At 41.8% G+C, this 14,142-nt stretch overlaps 6 pseudogenes; all 6 read right to left on the minus strand.

Moving 5' to 3' along the window:
- Positions 1-10,816: 10,816 nt before the first annotated feature.
- LOC142719993 (5S ribosomal RNA) lies at positions 10,817-10,932 on the minus strand (annotated as a pseudogene).
- Positions 10,933-12,117: 1,185 nt separating this feature from the next.
- Positions 12,118-12,234, minus strand: LOC142719942 (5S ribosomal RNA; annotated as a pseudogene).
- Positions 12,235-12,304: 70 nt separating this feature from the next.
- Positions 12,305-12,420, minus strand: LOC142720002 (5S ribosomal RNA; annotated as a pseudogene).
- Positions 12,421-12,675: 255 nt separating this feature from the next.
- Positions 12,676-12,792, minus strand: LOC142719956 (5S ribosomal RNA; annotated as a pseudogene).
- Positions 12,793-13,605: 813 nt separating this feature from the next.
- On the minus strand, positions 13,606-13,722 carry LOC142719974 (5S ribosomal RNA; annotated as a pseudogene).
- A 255-nt stretch (positions 13,723-13,977) lies between these two features.
- On the minus strand, positions 13,978-14,094 carry LOC142719958 (5S ribosomal RNA; annotated as a pseudogene).
- Positions 14,095-14,142: the final 48 nt, after the last annotated feature.

The following is a 14,142-nucleotide window of genomic DNA, read 5'->3' on the forward strand; positions in this document are numbered from 1 at the left end:
AAACAAAATCTAAACGACATAATAAAAAGTCAACCGCACCACGGATTCCCAGACAGTCTCCCACACTGGTACTAGCGAGGCCTTAAGCTGTGTAACTTCTGCGATCTGACGAGAGCAGGGACATTCAGTTTAGAATGGCCATTGACATAAAATGCTTTAATCCATAGTCCTTTTTAATCGATTGTGAAACAAAATCTAAACGACATAATAAAAAGTCAACCACACCACGGATTCCCAGACAGTCTCCCACACTGGTACTAGGGAGGCGTTAAGCTGTGTAACTTCTGCGATCTGACGAGAGCAGGCACATTCAGCTTAGAATGGCCATTGACATTAAAAGCCTTAATCCATAGTCCTATTTAATCTATTGTGAAACAAAATCTAAACAACATAATAAAAAGTCAACCGCACCACGGATTCCCAGACAGTCTCCCACACTGGTACTAGCGAGGCCTTAAGCTGTGTAACTTCTGCGATCTGACGAGAGCAGGGACATTCAGTTTAGAATGGCCATTGACATAAAATGCTTTAATCCATAGTCCTTTTTAATCGATTGTGAAACAAAATCTAAACGACATAATAAAAAGTCAACCACACCACGGATTCCCAGACAGTCTCCCACACTGGTACTAGCGAGGCCTTAAACTGTGTAACTTCTGCGTTCTGACGAGAGCAGGCACATTCAGCTTAGAATGGCCATTGACGTTAAATGCTTTAATCCATAGTCCTATTTAATCTATTGTGAAACAAAATCTAAACGACATAATAAAAAGGCAACCGCACCACTGATTCCCAGACAGTCTCCCACACTGGTACTAGCGAGGCCTTAAGCTGGGTAACTTCTGCGATCTGACGAGAGCAGGCACATTCAGCTTAGAATGGCCATTGACATTAAATGCTTTAATCCATAGTCCTTTTTAATCGATTGTGAAACAAAATCTAAACGACATAATAAAAAGTCAACCGCACCACGGATTCCCAGACAGTCTCCCACACTGGTACTAGCGAGGCCTTAAGCTGTGTAACTTCTGCGATCTGACGAGAGCAGGCACATTCAGCTTAGAATGGCCATTAACGTTAAATGTTTTAATCCATAGTCCTATTTAATCTATTGTGAAACAAAATCTAAACGACATAATAAAAAGTCAACCGCACCACGGATTCCCAGACAGTCTCCCACACTGGTACTAGCGAGGCCTTAAGCTGTGTAACTTCTGCGATCTGATGAGAGCAGGCACATTCAGCTTAGAATGGCCATTGACATTAAATGCTTTAATCCATAGTCCTTTTTAATCGATTGTGAAACAAAATCTAAACGACATAATAAAAATTCAACCGCACCACGGATTCCCAGACAGTCTCCCACACTGGTACTAGCGAGGCCTTAAGCTGTGTAACTTCTGCGATCTGACGAGAGCAGGCACATTCAGCTTAGAATGCCCATTGACGTTAAATGCTTTATTCCATAGTCCTATTTAATCTATTGTGAAACAAAATCTAAACGACATAATAAAAAGTCAACCGCACCACGGATTCCCAGACAGTCTCCCACACTGGTACTAGCGAGGCGTTAAGCTGTGTAACTTCTGCGATCTAACGAGAGCAGGCACATTCAGCTTAGAATGGCCATTGACATTAAATGCTTTAATCCATAGTCCTTTTTAATCGATTGTGAAACAAAATCTAAACGACATAATAAAAAGTCAACCGCACCACGGATTCCCAGACAGTCTCCCACACTGGTACTAGCGAGGCCTTAAGCTGTGTAACTTCTGCGATCTGACGAGAGCAGGCACATTCAGCTTAGAATGGCCATTAACGTTGAATGTTTTAATCCATAGTCCTATTTAATCTATTGTGAAACAAAATCTAAACGACATAATAAAAAGTCAACCACACCACGGATTCCCAGACAGTCTCCCACACTGGTACTAGCGAGGCCTTAAGCTTTGTAACTTCTGCGATCTGACGAGAGCAGGCACATTCAGCTTAGAATGGCCATTGACATTAAATGCTTTAATCCATAGTCCTTTTTAATCGATTGTGAAACAAAATCTAAACGACATAATAAAAAGTCAACCGCACCACGGATTCACAGACAGTCTCCCACACTGGTACTAGCGAGGCCTTAAGCTGTGTAACTTCTGCGATCTGACAAGAGCAGGCACATTCAGCTTAGAATGGCCATTGACGTTAAATGCTTTAATCCATAGTCCTATTTAATCTATTGTGAAACAAAATCTAAACAACATAATAAAAAGTCAACCGCACCACGGATTCCCAGACAGTCTCCCACACTGGTACTAGCGAGGCGTTAAGCTGTGTAACTTTTGCGCTCTAACGAGAGCAGGCACATTCAGCTTAGAATGGCCATTGACTTTAAATGCTTTAATCCATAGTCCTTTTTAATCGATTGTGAAACAAAATCTAAACGACATAATAAAAAGTCAACCGCACCACGGATTCCCCGACAGTCTCCCACACTGGTACTAGCGAGGCATTAAGCTGTGTAACTTCTGCGATCTGACGAGAGAAGGCACATTCAGCTTAGAATGGCCATTGACATTAAATGCTTTAATCCATAGTCCTTTTTAATCGATTGTGAAACAAAATCTAAACGACATAATAAAAAGTCAATAGCACCACGGATTCCCAGATAGTCTCCCACACTGGTACTAGCGAGGCCTTAAGCTGTGTAACTTCTGGGATCTGACGAGAGCAGGGACATTCAGCTTAGAATGGCCATTGACATTAAATGCTTTAATCCATAGTCCTTTTTAATCGATTGTGAAACAAAATCTAAACGACATAATAAAAATTCAACCGCACAACGGATTCCGAGACAGTCTCCCACACTGGTACTAGCGAGGCCTTAAGCTGGGTAACTTCTGCGATCTGACGAGAGCAGGCACATTCAGCTTAGAACGGCCATTGACGTTAAATGATTTAATCCATAGTCCTATTTAATCTATTGTGAAACAAAATCTAAACGACATAATAAAAAGTCAACCGCACCACGGATTCCCAGACAGTCTCCCACACTGGTACTAGGGAGGCGTTAAGCTGTGTAACTTCTGCGATCTAACGAGAGCAGGCACATCCAGCTTAGAATGGCCATTAACATTAAATGCTTTAATCCATAGTCCTTTTTAATCGATTGTGAAACAAAATCTAAACGACATAATAAAAAGTCTACCGCACCACGGATTCCCAGACAGTCTCCCACACTGGTACTAGCGAGGCCTTAAGCTGTGTAACTTCTGCGATCTGACGAGAGCAGGCACATTCAGCTTAGAATGGCCATTGACATTAAAAGCCTTAATCCATAGTCCTATTTAATCTATTGTGAAACAAAATCTAAACAACATAATAATAAGTCAACCGCACCACGGATTCCCAGACAGTCTCGCACACTGGTACTAGCGAGGCCTTAAGCTGTGTAACTTCTGCGATCTGACGAGAGCAGGGACATTCAGTTTAGAATGGCCATTGACATTAAATGCTTTAATCCATAGTACTTTTTAATCGATTGTGAAACAAAATCTAAACGACATAATAAAAAGGCAACCGCACCACTGATTCCCAGACAGACTCCCACACTGGTACTAGCGAGGATTAAGCTGTGTAACTTCTGCGATCTGACGAGAGCAGGCACATTCAGCTTAGAATGGCCATTGACATTAAATGTTTTAATCCATAGTCCTTTTTAATCGATTGTGAAACAAAATCTAAACGACATAATAAAAAGTCAACCGCACCACGGATTCCCAGACAGTCTCCCACACTGGTACTAGCGAGGCCTTAAGCTGTGTAACTTCTGCGATCTGACGAGAGCAGGCACATTCAGCTTAGAATGGCCATTAACGTTAAATGTTTTAATCCATAGTCCTTTTTAATCGATTGTGAAACAAAATCTAAACGACATAATAAAAATTCAACCGCACCACGGATTCCCACACAGTCTCCCACACTGGTACTAGCGAGGCCTTAAGCTGTGTAACTACTGCGTTCTGACGAGAGCAGGCACATTCAGCTTAGAATGGCTATTGACGTTAAATGCTTTAATCCATAGTCCTATTTAATCTATTGTGAAACATAATCTAAACGACATAATAAAAAGGCAACCGCACCACGGATTCCCAGACAGTCTCCCACACTGGTACTAGCGAGGCCTTAAGCTGTGTAACTTCTGCGATCTGACGAGAGCAGGCACATTCAGCTTAGAATGGCCATTGACATTAAATGCTTTAATCCATAGTCCTTTTTAATCTATTGTGAAACAAAATCTAAACGACATAATAAAAAGTCAACCGCACCACGGATTCCCAGACAGTCTCCCACACTGGTACTAGCGAGGCCTTAAGCAGTGTAACTTCTGCGATCTGACGAGAGCAGGCACATTCAGCTTAGAATGGCCATTGACGTTAAATGCTTTAATCCATAGTCCTTTTTAATCGATTGTGAAACAAAATCTAAACGACATAATAAAAAGTCAACCGCACCACGGATTCCCAGACAGTCTCCCACACTGGTACTAGCGAGGCCTTAAGCTGTGTAACTTCTGCGATCTGACGAGAGCAGGGACATTCAGCTTAGAATGGCCATTGACATTAAATGCTTTAATCCATAGTTCTTTTTAATCGATTGTGAAACAAAATCTAAACGACATAATAAAAATTCAACCGCACCACGGATTCCCAGACAGTCTCCCACACTGGTACTAGCGAGGCCTTAAGCTGTGTAACTTCTGCGATCTGACGAGAGCAGGCACATTCAGCTTAGAATGGCCATTGACTTTAAATGCTTTAATCCATAGTCCTTTTTAATCGATTGTGAAACAAAATCTAAACGACATAATAAAAAGTCAACCGCACCACGGATTCCCAGACAGTCTCCCACACTGGTACCAGCGAGGCCTTAAGCTGTGTAACTTCTGCGATCTGACGAGAGCAGGCACATTCAGCTTAGAATGGCCATTGACATTAAATGCTTTAATCCATAGTCCTTTTTAATCGATTGTGAAACAAAATCTAAACAACATAATAAAAAGTCAATAGCACCACGGATTCCCAGACAGTCTCCCACACTGGTACTAGCGAGGCCTTAAGCTGTGTAACTTCTGGGATCTGACGAGAGCAGGGACATTCAGCTTAGAATGGCCATTGACATTAAATGCTTTAATCCATAGTCCTTTTTAATCGATTGTGAAACAAAATCTAAACGACATAATAAAAATTGAACCGCACAACGGATTCCGAGACAGTCTCCCACACTGGTACTAGCGAGGCCTTAAGCTGTGTAACTACTGCGTTCTGACGAGAGCAGGCACATTCAGCTTAGAATGGCTATTGACGTTAAATGCTTTAATCCATAGTCCTATTTAATCTATTGTGAAACATAATCTAAACGACATAATAAAAAGTCAACCGCACCACGGATTCCCAGACAGTCTCCCACACTGGTACTAGCGAGGCCTTAAGCTGTGTAACTTCTGCGATCTGACGAGAGCAGGCACATTCAGCTTAGAATGGCCATTGACATTAAATGCTTTAATCCATAGTCCTTTTTAATCTATTGTGAAACAAAATCTAAACGACATAATAAAAAGTCAACCGCACCACGGATTCCCAGACAGTCTCCCACACTGGTACTAGCGAGGCCTTAAGCAGTGTAACTTCTGCGATCTGACGAGAGCAGGCACATTCAGCTTAGAATGGCCATTGACATTAAATGCTTTAATCCATAGTCCTTTTTAATCGATTTTGAAACAAAATCTAAACGACATAATAAAAAGTCAACCGCACCACGGATTCCAAGACAGTCTCCCACACTGGTACTAGCGAGGCCTTAAGCTGTGTAACTTCTGCGATCTGATGAGAGCAGGCACATTCAGCTTAGAATGGCCATTGACATTAAATGCTTTAATCCATAGTCCTTTTTAATCGATTGTGAAACAAAATCTAAACGACATAATAAAAATTCAACCGCACCACGGATTCCCAGACAGTCTCCCACACTGGTACTAGCGAGGCCTTAAGCTGTGTAACTTCTGCGATCTGACGAGAGCAGGCACATTCAGCTTAGAATGCCCATTGACGTTAAATGCTTTAATCCATAGTCCTATTTAATCTATTGTGAAACAAAATCTAAACGACATAATAAAAAGTCAACCGCACCACGGATTCCCAGACAGTCTCCCACACTGGTACTAGCGAGGCGTTAAGCTGTGTAACTTCTGCGATCTAACGAGAGCAGGCACATTCAGCTTGGAATGGCCATTGACATTAAATGCTTTAATCCATAGTCCTTTTTAATCGATTGTGAAACAAAATCTAAACGACATAATAAAAAGTCAACCGCACCACGGATTCCCAGACAGACTCCCACACTGGTACTAGCGAGGCCTTAAGCTGTGTAACTTCTGCGATCTGACGAGAGCAGGCACATTCAGCTTAGAATGGCCATTGACATTAAATGCTTTAATCCATAGTCCTTTTTAATCGATTGTGAAACAAAATCTAAACGACATAATAAAAAGTCAACCGCACCACGGATTCCCAGACAGTCTCCCACACTGGTACTAGCGAGGCCTTAAGCTGTGTAACTTCTGCGATCTGACGAGAGCAGGCACATTCAGCTTAGAATGGCCATTAACGTTAAATGTTTTAATCCATAGTCCTATTTAATCTATTGTGAAACAAAATCTAAACGACATAATAAAAAGTCAACCGCACCACCGATTCCCAGACAGTCTCCCACACTGGTACTAGCGAGGCCTTAAGCTGTGTAACTTCTGCGATCTGATGAGAGCAGGCACATTCAGCTTAGAATGGCTATTGACGTTAAATGCTTTAATCCATATTCCTATTTAATCTATTGTGAAACATAATCTAAACGACATAATAAAAAGTCAACCGCACCACGGATTCCCAGACAGTCTCCCACACTGGTACTAGCGAGGCCTTAAGCTGTGTAACTTCTGCGATCTGACGAGAGCAGGCACATTCAGCTTAGAATGGCCATTGACATTAAATGCTTTAATCCATAGTCCTTTTTAATCTATTGTGAAACAAAATCTAAACGACATAATAAAAAGTCAACCGCACCACGGATTCCCAGACAGTCTCCCACACTGGTACTAGCGAGGCCTTAAGCAGTGTAACTTCTGCGATCTGACGAGAGCAGGCACATTCAGCTTAGAATGGCCATTGACATTAAATGCTTTAATCCATAGTCCTTTTTAATCGATTGTGAAACAAAATCTAAACGACATAATAAAAAGTCAACCGCACCACGGATTCCCAGACAGTCTCCCACACTGGTACTAGCGAGGCCTTAAGCTGTGTAACTTCTGCGATCTGACGAGAGCAGGGACATTCAGCTTAGAATGGCCATTGACATTAAATGCTTTAATCCATAGTTCTTTTTAATCGATTGTGAAACAAAATCTAAACGACATAATAAAAATTCAACCGCACCACGGATTCCCAGACAGTCTCCCACACTGGTACTAGCGAGGCCTTAAGCTGTGTAACTTCTGCGATCTGACGAGAGCAGGCACATTCAGCTTAGAATGGCCATTGACGTTAAATGTTTTAATCCATAGTCCTATTTAATCTATTGTGAAACAAAATCTAAACGAAATAATGAAAAGTCAACCGCACCACGGATTCCCAGACAGTCTCCCACACTGGTACTAGCGAGGCGTTAAGCTGTTTAACTTCTGCGATCTAACGAGAGCATGCACATTCAGCTTAGAATGGCCATTGACATTAAATGCTTTAATCCATAGTCCTTTTTAATCGATTGTGAAACAAAATCTAAACAACATAATAAAAAGTCAACCGCACCACGGATTCCCAGACAGTCTCACACACTGGTACTAGCGAGGCCTTAAGCTATGTAACTTCTGCATTCTGACGAGAGCAGGCACATTCAGCTTAGAATGGCCATTGACATTAAATGCTTTAATCCATAGTCCTTTTTAATCGATTGTGAAACAAAATCTAAACGACATAATAAAAAGTTAACCGCACCACGGATTCCCAGACAGTCTCCCACACTGGTACTAGCGAGGCCTTAAGCTGTGTAACTTCTGCGATCTGACGAGAGCAGGCACATTCAGCTTAGAATTGCCATTGACATTAAATGCTTTAATCCATATTCCTTTTTAATCGATTGTGAAACAAAATCTAAACGACATAATAAAAATTCAACCGCTCCACGGATTCCCAGACAGTCTCCCACACTGGTACTAGCGAGGCCTTAAGCTGTGTAACTTCTGCGATCTGACGAGAGCAGGCACATTCAGCTTAGAATGGCCATTGACGTTAAATGCTTTAATCCATAGTCCTATTTAATCTATTGTGAAACAAAATCTAAACGACATAATAAAAAGTCAACCGCACCACGGATTCCCAGACAGTCACCCACACTGGTACTAGCGAGGCGTTAAGCTGTGTAACTTCTGCGATCTAACGAGAGCAGGCACATTCAGCTTAGAATGGCCTTTGACATTAAATGCTTTAATCCATAGTCCTTTTTAATCGATTGTGAAACAAAATCTAAACGACATAATAAAAAGTCAACCGCACCACGGATTCCCAGACAGTCTCCCACACTGGTACTAGCGAGGCCTTAAGCTGTGTAACTTCTGCGATCTGACGAGAGCAGGCACATTCAGCTTAGAATGGCCATTGACATTAAATGCTTTAATCCATAGTCCTTTTTAATCGATTGTGAAACAAAATCTAAACGACATAATAAAAAGTCAACCGCACCACGGATTCCCAGACAGTCTCACACAATGGTACTAGCGAGGCCTTAAGCTGTGTAACTTCTGCGCTCTGACGAGAGCAGGGACATTCAGCTTAGAATGGCCATTGACATTAAATGCTTTAATCCATAGTCCTTTTTAATCGATTTTGAAACAAAATCTAAACGACATAATAAAAATTCAACCGCTCCACGGATTCCCAGACAGTCTCCCACACTGGTACTAGCGAGGCCTTAAGCTGTGTAACTTCTGCGATCTGACGAGAGCAGGCACATTCAGCTTAGAATGGCCATTGACGTTAAATGCTTTAATCCATAGTCCTATTTAATCTATTGTGAAACAAAATCTAAACGACATAATAAAAAGTCAACCGCACCACGGATTCCCAGACAGTCACCCACACTGGTACTAGCGAGGCGTTAAGCTGTGTAACTTCTGCGATCTGACGAGAGCAGGCACATTCAGCTTAGAATGGCCATCGACATTAAAAGCCTTAATCCATAGTCCTATTTAATCTATTGTGAAACAAAATCTAAACAACATAATAAAAAGTCAACCGCACCACGCATTCCCAGACAGTCTCCCACACTGGTACCAGCGAGGCCTTAAGCTGTGTAACTGCTGCGAACTGACGAAAGCAGGGACATTCAGCTTAGAATGGCCATTGACATTAAATGCTTTAATCCATAGTCCTTTTTAATCTATTGTGAAACAAAATCTAAATGACATAATAAAAACTCAACCGCACCACAGATTCCCAGACAGTCTCCCACAATGGTACTAGCGAGGCCTTAAGCTGTGTAACTTCTGCGTTCGGACGAGAGCAGGCACATTCAGCTTAGAATGGCCATTGACGTTAAATGCTTTAATCCATAGTCCTATTTAATCTATTGTGAAACAAAATCTAAACGACATAATAAAAAGTCAACCGCACCACGGATTCCCAGACAGTCTCCAACACTGGTACTAGCGAGGCGTTAAGCTGTGTAACTTCTGCGATCTAACGAGAGCAGGCACATTCAGCTTAGAATGGCCATTGACTTTAAATGCTTTAATCCATAGTCCTTTTTAATCGATTGTGAAACAAAATCTAAACGACATAATAAAAAGTCAACCGCACCACGGATTCCCAGACAGTCTCCCACACTGGTACTAGCGAGGCCTTAAGCTGTGTAACTTCTGCGATCTGACGAGAGCAGGCACATTCAGCTTAGAATGGCCATTGACATTCAAAAACTTAATCCATAGTCCTATTTAATCTATTGTGAAACAAAATCTAAACAACATAATAAAAAGTCAACCGCACCACGGATTCCCAGATAGTCTCCCACACTGGTACTAGCGAGGCCTTAAGCTGTGTAACTTCTGCGATCTGACGAGAGCAGGCACATTCAGCTTAGAATGGTCATTGACATTAAATGCTTTAATCCATAGTCCTTTTTAATCGATTGTGAAACAAAATCTAAACGACATAATAAAAAGTCAACAGCACCACGGATTCCCAGACAGTCTCCCACACTGGTACTAGCGAGGCGTTAAGCTGTGTAACTTCTGCGATCTGACCAGAGCAGGGACATTCAGCTTAGAATGGCCATTGACATTAAATGCTTTAATCCATAGTCCTTTTTAATCGATTGTGAAACAAAATCTAAACGACATAATAAAAATTCAACTGCACAACGGATTCCGAGACAGGCTCCCACACTGGTACTAGCGAGGCCTTAAGCTGGGTAACTTCTGCGATCTGACGAGAGCAGGCACATTCAGCTTAGAATGGCCATTGACGTTAAATGGTTTAATCCATAGTCCTATTTAATCTATTGTGAAACAAAATCTAAACGACATAATAAAAAGTCAACCGCACCACGGATTCCCAGACAGTCTCCCACACTGGTACTAGCGAGGCGTTAAGCTGTGTAACTTCTGCGATCTAACGAGAGCAGGCACATTCAGCTTAGAATGGCCATTAACATTAAATGCATTAATCCATAGTCCTTTTTAATCGATTGTGAAACAAAATCTAAACGACATAATAAAAAGTCAACCGCACCACGGATTCCCAGGCAGTCTCCCACACTGGTACTAGCGAGGCCTTAAGCTGTGTAACTTCTGCGATCTGACGAGAGCAGGCACATTCAGCTTAGAATGGCCATTGACATTAAAAGCCTAAATCCATAGTCCTATTTAATCTATTGTGAAACAAAATCTAAACAACATAATAAAAAGTCAACCGCACCACGGATTCCCAGACAGTCTCCCACACTGGTACTAGCGAGGGCTTAAGCTGTGTAACTTCTGCGATCTGACGAGAGCAGGGACATTCAGTTTAGAATGGCCATTGACATTAAATGCTTTAATCCATAGTCCTTTTTAATCGATTGTGAAACAAAATCTAAACGACATAATAAAAATTCAACCGCACCACGGATTCCCAGACAGTCTCCCACACTGGTACTAGCGAGGCCTTAAGCTGTGTAACTTCTGCGTTCTGACGAGAGCAGGCACATTCAGCTTAGAATGGCCATTGACATTTAAAGCCTTAATCCATAGTCCTATTTAATCTACTTTGAAACAAAATCTAAACAACATAATAAAAAGTCAACCGCACCACGGATTCCCAGACAGTCTCCCACACTGGTACTAGCGAGGCCTTAAGCTGTGTAACTTTTGCGATCTGACGAGAGCAGGGACATTCAGCTTAGAATGGCCATTGACATTAAAGGCTTTAATCCATAGTCCTTTTTAATCGATTGTGAAACATAATCTAAACGACATAATAAAACGTCAACCGCACCACGGATTCCCAGACAGTCTCCCACACTGGTACTAGCGAGGCCTTAAGCTGTGTAACTTCTGCGATCTGACGAGAGCAGGCACATTCAGCTTAGAATGGCCATTGACATTAAAAGCCTTAATCCATAGTCCTATTTAATCGATTGTGAAACAAAATCTAAACGACATAATAAAAATTCAACCGCACCACGGATTCCCAGACAGTCTCCCACACTGGTACTAGCGAGGCCTTAAGCTGTGTAACTTCTGCGTTCTGACGAGAGCAGGCACATTCAGCTTAGAATGGCCATTGACATTAAAAGCCTTAATCCATAGTCCTATTTAATCTACTGTGAAACAAAATCTAAACAACATAATAAAAAGTCAACCGCACCACGGATTCCCAGACAGTCTCCCACACTGGTACTAGCGAGGCCTTAAGCTGTGTAACTTTTGCGATCTGACGAGAGCAGGGACATTCAGCTTAGAATGGCCATTGACATTAAAGGCTTTAATCCATAGTCCTTTTTAATCGATTGTGAAACATAATCTAAACGACATAATAAAAAGTCAACCGCACCACGGCTTCCCAGACAGTCTCCCACACTGGTACTAGCGAGGCCTTAAGCTGTGTAACTTCTGCGATCTGACGAGAGCAGGCACATTCAGCTTAGAATGGCCATTGACATTAAATGCATTAATCCATAGTCCTTTTTAATCTATTGTGAAACAAAATCTAAACGACATAATAAAAAGTCAACCGCACCACGGATTCCCAGACAGTCTCCCACACTGGTACTAGCGAGGCCTTAAGCTGTGTAACTTCTGCGATCTGACGAGAGCAGGCACATTCAGCTTAGAATGGCAATTGACGTTAAATGTTTTAATCCATAGTCCTATTTAATCTATTGTGAAACAAAATCTAAACGAAATAATAAAAAGTCAACCGCACCACGGATTCCCAGACAGTCTCCCACACTGGTACTAGCGAGGCGTTAAGCTGTTTAACTTCTGCGATCTAACGAGAGCATGCACATTCAGCTTAGAATGGCCATTGACATTAAATGCTTTAATCCATAGTCCTTTTTAATCGATTGTGAAGCAAAATCTAAACGACATAATAAAAAGTCAACCGCACCACGGATTCCCAGACAGTCTCCCACACTGGTACTAGCGAGGCCTTAAGCTGTGTAACTTCTGCGATCTGACGAGAGCAGGCACATTCAGCTTAGAATGGCCATTGACTTTAAAAGCCTTAATCCATAGTCCTATTTAATCTATTGTGAAACAAAATCTAAACAACATAATAAAAAGTCAACCGCACCACGGATTCCCAGACAGTCTCCCACACTGGTACTAGCGAGGCCTTAAGCTGTGTAAGTTCTGCGATGTGACGAGAGCAGGCACATTCAGCTTAGAATGGCCATTGACGTTAAATGCTTTAATCCATAGTCCTATTTAATCTATTGTGAAACAAAATCTAAACGACATAATAAAAAGTCCACCGCACCGCGGATTCCCAGACAGTCACCCACACTGGTACTAGCGAGGCGTTAAGCTGTGTAACTTCTGCGATCTAACGAGAGCAGGCACATTCAGCTTAGAATGGCCATTGACATTAAATGCTTTAATCCATAGTCCTTTTTAATCGATAGTGAAACAAAATCTAAACGACATAATAAAAAGTCAAACGCACCACGGATTCCAAGACAGTCTCCCACACTGGTACTAGCGAGGCCTTAAGCTGTGTAACTTCTGCGATCTGACGAGAGCAGGGACATTCAGCTTAGAATGGCCATTGACATTAAAGGCTTTAATCCATAGTCCTTTTTAATCGATTGTGAAACAAAATCTAAATGACATAATAAAAAATCAACCGCACCATGGATTCCCAGACAGTCTCCCACACTGGTACTAGCGAGGCCTTAAGCTGTGTAACTTCTGCGATATGACGAGAGCAGGGACATTCAGCTTAGAATGGCCATTGACATTAAATGCTTTAATCCATAGTCCTTTTTAATCGATTGTGAAACAAAATCTAAACGACATAATAAAAAGTCAACCGCACCACGGATTCCCAGACAGTCTCCCACTCTGGTACTAGCGAGGCCTTAAGCTGTGTAACTTCTGCGATCTGACGAGAGCAGGGACATTCAGCTTAGAATGGCCATTGACATTAAATGCTTTAATCCATAGTCCTTTTTAATCGATTGTGAAACAAAATCTAAACGACATAATAAAAATTCAACCGCACCACGGATTCCCAGACAGTCTCCCACACTGGTACTAGCGAGGCCTTAAGCTGTGTAACTTCTGCGATCTGACGAGAGCAGGCACATTCAGCTTAGAATGGCCATTGACGTTAAATGTTTTAATCCATAGTCCTATTTAATCTATTGTGAAACAAAATCTAAACGAAATAATAAAAAGTCAACCGCACCACGGATTCCCAGACAGTCTCCCACACTGGTACTAGCGAGGCCTTAAGCTGTGTAACTTCTGCGATCTGACGAGAGCAGGCACATTCAGCTTAGAATGGCCATTGACATTAAATGCTTTAATCCATAGTCCTTTTTAATCGATTGTGAAACAAA

The sequence above is a fragment of the Rhinoderma darwinii genome, unplaced genomic scaffold (genome assembly GCF_050947455.1).
Source record: "Rhinoderma darwinii isolate aRhiDar2 unplaced genomic scaffold, aRhiDar2.hap1 Scaffold_487, whole genome shotgun sequence".
NCBI classification, from domain to species: domain Eukaryota; kingdom Metazoa; phylum Chordata; class Amphibia; order Anura; family Rhinodermatidae; genus Rhinoderma; species Rhinoderma darwinii.